The sequence below is a fragment of the Stegostoma tigrinum genome, chromosome 11, assembly GCF_030684315.1.
Source record: "Stegostoma tigrinum isolate sSteTig4 chromosome 11, sSteTig4.hap1, whole genome shotgun sequence".
Classification (NCBI taxonomy): Eukaryota; Metazoa; Chordata; class Chondrichthyes; order Orectolobiformes; family Stegostomatidae; genus Stegostoma; species Stegostoma tigrinum.
This window is the reverse complement of record NC_081364.1, coordinates 74,679,783-74,687,822: the sequence shown is the minus strand read 5'-3', so window position 1 is coordinate 74,687,822 and position 8,040 is coordinate 74,679,783. Positions and strand designations below refer to the sequence as shown.

The window sequence follows — 8,040 nt, the reverse complement described above, 5'->3', positions numbered from 1 at the left end:
ATACGCCTTCCCTCGTAGTCTGCTGATAAGGATTCAATGCCTTCACTGCCGTGGAGTGTTCGTGGTTAAAATTTACAATAATAACTCTGAAATATTGTCTGACCTTTAGAAGTAGAATTATGCCATAGACCAGGCAGTGTCGCTTAAATCTACATTACAGTTCTACATCAGCAATGTCAGCTGCATTTGCCTGACGTGCAATTTGTTTCAGACAAGAACAAGGGGGAGGTCAGGAAAAGTGAAGGGCAACGGTGGTTTGTGAGAGGTGACTGTGGGCCTCATGGAGCCAGGCTCAGTGTGGGTGCTGAAGGCTGGCTTTTCCTGTTTACTCTGGTATACAGATCACTCTGGAGCTGCGAAGGTGTGTCAGGATGGCCGAGTGGTCTAAGGCGCCAGACTCAAGGAATAGATTCCTTCCACTGTAAAGCTGGGTGTTCTGGTCTCCGCCTGGAGGCTGGGTTCAAATCCCACTTCTGACAATGACTGGCCCTTTGTTTGTTGCCCTTTGCAAATATCACTGAGGTTCAGTATCCCGATGGGATCTACCTGTCTTGTGAGCAACATTTGCTCCGGTCAGTTTTGCAGCTTTATATTAACATGATGCAGTTTTGGAGGAGAAGGAGACAGCTCAGCCCATCAAGTCTGCTCTGCTATTAAATGAGCGGATAATCCTGACCTGATAATCCTGAACTGCACTTTCTTGGATTTCCCGATAACCATTGGTACCCTTGCTGCTAAAAATCTTTCGAACTCAGCCTTAAATGTACTTTGTGGCCCAGCTCTGACAATCCTCTTCTGTAAAAGAATCCACTAATTCACAACCATCTGAGAGAATAAACTTCACATTGACCCTGCCTTAAATGTGCGACCTCCATTCTGATATTAAACACTCCCTTCCCAGACGGTCCCAGGAGGGAACGAACGTTTCTTCATCCAATCTGTTACATCGCCAATAACACCTGTATGTTTCGATAAAGATCATTTTTGTAGTACTGTTTCTGAGCTAATAAAAATGATGTATTTCAATGGCTCTTCCCATTTCATTCACCTCTGATGTGAAAGTCTCACTGATTGTGATAGAGATTATCATTATCACGAAGGAGGCAGTGCTGGGCAAGGTAACGGGGCTAACAGTGGACATGGGGGTCTCTTGGCCCTGATTAACTGTATCCCAGGATACTAAAAGGGGCGATGGGGTACATAGCAAATGCACTAGTTATTATTTACCACAATTCACTGGACTCTGGGGTGGATCCCGCAGATTGATAACAGCCAATGTGACGTCACTGTTTAAAAAAGGAAGTAGGCAAAAAGCCGGTAACATTGGTCCAGTTAGCATAAATTCGGCACTGGGGAAAATGGTTGAATCTATGTTCAAGGAAGAAATAGCAAGACATTTGGATATAAATTGTCCCACTGGTGTTCATGAGTTCATGAAGGGTAGGTCTTGCTGAATTAATTTGGTGAAATTCTTTGAGGACATTATCTGCTCTGTGGACAATGGGGTACCTGTGGATGTGGTGTATCTTGATTTCCAGAAGGCAAGTGACGAGGTGCCACATCAAAGCCTGCTACATCAGATACAGTTGCACCATATTACAGGTAATGTATTGGCATGGATAGAGGATTGGTTGACTAGTATAAAACAAAGAGTAGGGTTCAATGGGTGTTTTTCTCATTGGTGTTCAGTGGCTAGTGGTGTGCCTCAGGGATCAGTGCTGGGACCACAATTGTTTACAATTTACACAGATGATTTGGAATTGGGGACTAAGCGTGGTGTGTCAAAATTTGCAGATGACACTAAGACGAGTATAGAGCAAAGTGTGCAGAAGACACGAAACGTCTGCAGAGGGATAACGATAGTCTAAGTGGGTGAGCAAAGGCCTGGCAGATGGAGTACAATGTTGATAAGTGTGAGGTAATCTATTTTGGTAGGAATAACGCAAAATGGACTATGTTTTAAATGGTAAAAAAAGATGCAGCACGCTGCTGTGCAGAGGGACTTTGGTGCCCTTGTGCATGAATCGCTAAAAGTAGAATTGCAGGTGCAGCAGGGAATTAAAAAGGCAAAGGGAATTTTGGTGAAAGGGAGAAACTGATCTGCAGCAAAAATGGTACAAAATAAAAAGTCAGAAGCAGTGTCAGTGAGAAAAGATACAAGAGTCTGAAGTGCCCTTCCTGGTGGTGCAGTGGTTAGGATTTGGCGCTTTCACTGCTGTAAGGCTGCGTTCCGTTTTTGGTCCGGGAATGGGAGATCTATTCTGCTCGTTTATTGTGATGACTGATTTTCAGGAGCAGGAAAGAAGCTCTGGAGCTGCTAGGTGGGCTGATTTGTCCCAGAAATTATTCAAGTTAACAGAAGTAAATGAACTGCAGATGCTGAAAGTCTGAAAGAGAAACAGGGATTGACCGAGACGTTCAGCAGGCCTGGCAGCATCTGTGGAGCAGAAGAGAGGTAACCTTTCAGGTCCACAAATCGTTAATTGGAACTAGATTAGTTATGCATTTCAATCATGTCATCTTCGGCAAAGTTATCAGGTTTATCTGTCAAATCGGGATATTTATCAAAATTTCTCTCTCTGAGTGGCTGACAAGTGTCAATTGTTACAGATCACAAAACAGCAACAAACAAAACAGCCAGTTGGGTTAAGCTCAGGGAACTGGAGTGGGAGCAGAGGAATAATAATGCATTGAGTTTAAACACAAGAAACAAACCACTTCAGCTTTCAGGAACCAAGCAACTGGCACTATTTACAAGAGGTTTAGACAAGATACAGTCTATCAAAGCCACAGGCACCTGTGGGACTCAAACCACAGCTATGCTGATTATTAATCTAGTTAATAAGGTAAAGTTCATTCTAAACTTTCTCTATTGAATATAAGTTTGTTGTTAATTTTATAGCACCTTGAACTAAGCTTTCTACTTTAGTACTGAGCGGGTGTTCAGATAAGTGGGGTATGGATGCTAGGGCAGTTGCTTGCTCCTCCTGCAGAATGTGGCAGTTGGGAGACATGGCACTCGTCTCCGCTGGCTACATCTGCGGGAAGTTCACCCAACTACAGCTCCTTGAAAACCGTGTTAGGGAAATGGAGCTGGAGCTGAATGAACTACGGATCATTCGGGAGGCAGAGGGGGTAATTGAGAGGAGTTACCGGGAGTTGGTCACTCCTAAGGCTCAGGACAAGGATAGATGGGTTACAGTTAGGGGGAGTAAAGGGGACAGACAGACAGTGCAGAGATCCCCTGTGGGCATTCCCCTCAGCAGTAAGTACACCATTTTGGATACTGCTGGGAGGGATGACCTACCAGAGGAAAGCCATTTTAGCCAGTTCCCTGGCACTGAGCCTGACACTGTGGCAAAGAAGGGAAGGGGGCAGAATAGAAAAGTACTCGTGGTAGGGGACTCGATAGTTAGGTGAATTGACAGGAGATTTTGTGGTCAGGATCGGGATTCCCGAAAGGTATGTTGCCTCCCTGGTGCCAGGGTCCGGGACGTCTCCGATCTGGTGTATAAGGTTCGAAAAGGGGAGGGCGAACAGCCAGAAATCGTGTTTCATATTGGCACTAATGATATAGCCAGAAACAGGGTTAATGATATAAAAAGTGATTTCAGGGAGCTGGGATGGAAGCTGCAAAGCAGGACGAACAGAGTCGTGTTCTCTAGCTTACTACCGGTGCCATGAGATAGCGAGGTGAGGAACAGGGAGCGGGCGCAGCTTAACACGTGGCTATGCAGCTGGTGTAGGAGGGAGGGCTTCAGATATGTAGATAATTGGGATGCCTTTTGGGGAAGTGGGATCTGTACAAGAAGGACGGGTTGCATCTGAACTGGAAGGGCACCAATGTCCTGGATGGAAGGTTTGCTCCAGTAGTTCGAGAGGGTTTAAACTAGTATGGCAGGCGGTTGGGAACCTGAGCTGTGTACAAGAGGTGAGAGTTGATGCAGGTGAGGCAGTAGCAAGAGGTAGACCAGCTAGTGGGAAGGATTTTCCTGGGAAGGAACCAAGGGATCGGTTAAAGTGTGTTTGCTTTCATGCAAGGAGTATCAGGAATAAAAGTGATCAACTTAGAGCATGGATCAGTGCCTGGTGCTATGATGTTGTGGCCATAACAGAGACATGGGTTTCTCATGGGCAGGAATGGTTGCTGGATCTTCCAGGGTTTAGAAAATTTAAAAAGAATAGGGAAGGGGGGAAAAGAGGAGGGGGTGTAGCACTACTAATCAGAGAGGGTATCACAGCTACAGAAGCTTCCATTGTCGAGGAAGATCTGCCTACCGAGTCAGTATGGGTGGAAATTAGGAACAGCAAGGGAGTAGTCACCTTGTTAGGGGTTTACTACAGGCCCCCCAATAGCAGCAGGGAGATTGAAGAAAGCATAGGTCGACAGATTTTGGAAAAGTGCGGATGTAGTAGGGTTGTTGTAATGGGTGACTTTAACTTTCCTAATATTAATTGGAACCTCCTTCGAGCAGAAGATTTGAATGGAGCTGTTTTTGTAAGGTGTGTTCAGGAGAGTTTCCTAACTCAGTACGTTGACAGGCCGATGAGGGGAGAGGCCATTCTCGACTTGGTGCTCGGAAACGAGCCGGGGCAGGTATCAGATCTTGTGGTGGGAGAGCATTTTGGTGATAGTGACCATAACTGCCTCACATTCTACATAGCTATGGAGAAGGAGAGGATTAGGCAAAATGGGAGAATATTTAATTGGGGAAGAGGAAACTATGACGCGATTTGACATGAGTTCGGAAGCATGGACTGGGAGCAATTGTTCCATGGTAAGGGAACTATAGACGTGGAGACTGTTTAAGGAACAGTTGTTGCGAGTGATGAGTAAATATGTCCCTCTGAGACAGGCAAGAAGGGGTAAGATAAAGGAACCTTGGATGACGAGAGCAGTGGAGCTTCTTGTGAAAAGGAAGAAGGTAGCTTACATAATGTGGAGGAAGCTAGAGTCAAGTTCAGCTAGAGAGGATTACGTGCAGGCAAGGAAGGAGCTCAAAAATGGTCTGAGGAGAGCCAGGAAGGGGCACGAGAAAGGCTTGGCAGAAGGAATCAGGGAAAACACAAAGGCATTTTACACTTATGTGAGGAATAAGAGAATGGTCAAAGAAAGAGTAGGGCCGATCAGCGATAGCATAGGGAACTTGTGTGTGGAGTCGGAGGAGGTAGGGGAAGCCCAAAATGAGTTTTTTGCTTCTGTCTTTACGAAAGAAACGAACTTTGTAGTGATTGAAACCTTTGAAGAGCAGGTGTGCATGCTGGAATGGATAGAGATAGAGGAAGCTGATGTGCTGAAAATTTTGTCAAACATTAAGATGGACAAGTCGCCAGGCCCGGAACAGATTTGTCCTCGGCTGCTTTGGGAAGCGAGAAATGCAATTGCTTTGCCACTTGCGAAGATCTTTGCATCCTCGCTCTCCACTGGAGTCGTACCTGAGGACTGGAGAGAGGCAAATGTAATTCCTCTCTTCAAGAAAGGAAATAGGGAAATCCCCAGCAATTACAGACCAGTAAGTCTCACGTTTGTCGTCTGCAAGGTGTTAGAAAGGATTCTGAGGGATAGGATTTATGACCATCTGGAAGAGCATGGCTTGATCAAATACAGTCAACATGGCTTTGTGAGGGGTAGGTCATGCCTCACAAAACTTATTGAGTTTTTTGAGGATGTGACTAGAAAAGTTGATGAGCGTCAAGCTGTGGATGTGGTGTATATGGACTTCAGTATGGCATTTGACAAGGTTCCCCATGGTAGGCTCATTCAGAAGGTCAGGAGGAATGGGATACAGGGGAACTTAGCTGCTTGGATACAGAATTGGCTGGCCAACAGAAGACAGCGAGTGGTAGTAGGAGGAAAATATTCTGCCTGGAAGTCAGTGGTGAGTGGTGTTCCACAGGGCTCTGTCCTTGGGACTCTACTGTTTGTAATTTTTATTAATGACTTGGATGAGGGGATTGAAGGATGGGTCAGCAAGTTTGCAGACGACACAAAGGTCGGAGGTGTCGTTGACAGTATAGAGGGCTGTTGTAGGCTGCAGCGGGACATTGACAGGATGCAGAGATGGGCTGAGAGGTGGCAGATGGAGTTCAACCTAGATAAATGCGAGGTGATGCATTTTGGAAGGTCAAATTTGAAAGCTGAGTACAGGATTAAGGATAGGATTCTTGGCAGTGTGGAGGAACAGAGGGATCTTGGTGTGCAGATACATAGATCCCTTAAAACGGCCACCCAAGTGGACAGGGTTGATAAGAAAGCATATGGTGTTTTGGCTTTCATTAACAGGGGGATTGAGTTTAAGAGTCGTGAGGTCTTGTTGCAGCTCTATAAAACTTTGGTTAGGCCGCACTTGGAATACTGCGTCCAGTTCTGGTCGCCCTATTATAGGAAAGGTGTGGATGCTTTTGAGAGGGTTCAGAGGAGGTTTACCAGGATGCTGCCTGGACTGGAGGGTTTATCTTATGAAGAGAGGTTGACTGAGCTCGGTCTCTTTTCATTGGAGAAAAGGAGGAGGAGAGTTGACCTAATTGATGTATACAAGATAATGAGAGGCATAGATAGAGTTGATAGCCAGAGACTATTTCCCAGGGCAGAAATGGCTAGCACGAGGGGTCATAGTTTTAAGGTGGTTGGAGGAAAGTATAGAGGGGATGTCAGGGCGGGTTCTTTACACAGAGAGTTGTGAGAGCATGGAATGCGTTGCCAGCAGCAGTTGTGGAAGCAAGGCCATTGGGGTCATTTAAGAGACTGCTGGACATGCATATGGTCACAGAAATTTGAGGGTGCATACATGAGGATCAATGGTCGGCACAACATTGTGGGCTGAAGGGCCTGTTCTGTGCTGTACTGTTCTATGTTCTATGTTCCACACAGACAGCTGTCCGAGGCTGGAATCGAACCTGGGTCCCTGGTGCTGTGAGGCTGCCGTGCTCACCACTGAGCCACCATGCTGCCCGAGTTTAGAAGAATGAGGAAAGATTTCACAGAAGCCAATAAAATTCTATCAAGCCTAAATACAGGAAGGATGGTGTCAGTGACCAGGTAGTCAGAGCTGAGGGGCATGGGCTAAGCTGTTAAGGACTGAAATGAGGAAACCTTTTAAAAAAAAAAGAGACTGGGGACCCTGTGATATTTGCTGCCACAGAAATCAGTTAAGGCCAAACACTGATACTGATAATGATGATGATGATGATATGTATAGTTATGAGGGCTTAAGGGATCAAAGGGTATGACTCTCAAGTTGGAAGAATATGAGTAGAATGATCAGCCATGATCAAAGTGGCTATCAGAGAAGGATCGAAAGTTACAATGGCCTGCACCTGTTCCTGTTTTCTATGTTTCTAATATGGTGAAGGTGGAAATAGAACAAAATGAATACAACTGACACAAATATCAGCACAACTTTATCACCACTGGATGAAAATCCTGCAACTCCTCACCAAACAGAACCATGGGAGCTACTTCACCACGTGGATTGCAGCAGATCAAGAAGGTGCAGCGTGATTTTGGAAGCTTCTGGAGTGGCTGCTCTGTCTATCATTTTCAATCCAGTTTTCACGTTGTTGAATGCTGTGAGAAAAGTAACAGAGTATGAAGCTGCCCTCCCCTTTAACCTGTACTCACCGCTTGTGGCTCTCATGGAGGACCATTTCATTCCGGATATCCCTCCCAGTGCGCATGCTCCATAGCCGACCACGACATCTAACGACCAATAGCAAGCAAGAGGCGGAACAGGAAGAAGGCTCCGGACGTGCTTGTTCTCCAACCAATCAGAGGACGAGGCCACAATTTTGAGGGCGGGTCACCGGACCCGGAAACGATAAACTCTGCCTGATCCTTCGCAGATGCTGCAAACATGCTGAGCTTATCCAGCAAAACAAAGTGTGGGGCTGGATGGACACAGCAGGACAAGCAGCATCTCAGGGGCACAAAAGTTGGTGTTTGGGGCAGTTTTAATGCTGTTCCCATGATCTCTGAGCTTTTCCAACAGAGATAGTAGGAACTGCAGATGTTGGAGGATCTGAGATAACAAAGTGTGGGGC

At 45.9% G+C, this 8,040-nt stretch overlaps 1 non-coding gene across 1 annotated transcript; it reads left to right on the top strand.

Annotated features, from left to right (window-relative positions):
* The first annotated feature begins 365 nt into the window (after positions 1-365).
* Positions 366-479, top strand: trnal-caa (transfer RNA leucine (anticodon CAA)). Its single transcript has 2 exons — positions 366-403; positions 435-479. It is a non-coding gene; the product is annotated as a tRNA-Leu (tRNA).
* The last annotated feature ends 7,561 nt before the right edge of the window (positions 480-8,040 follow it).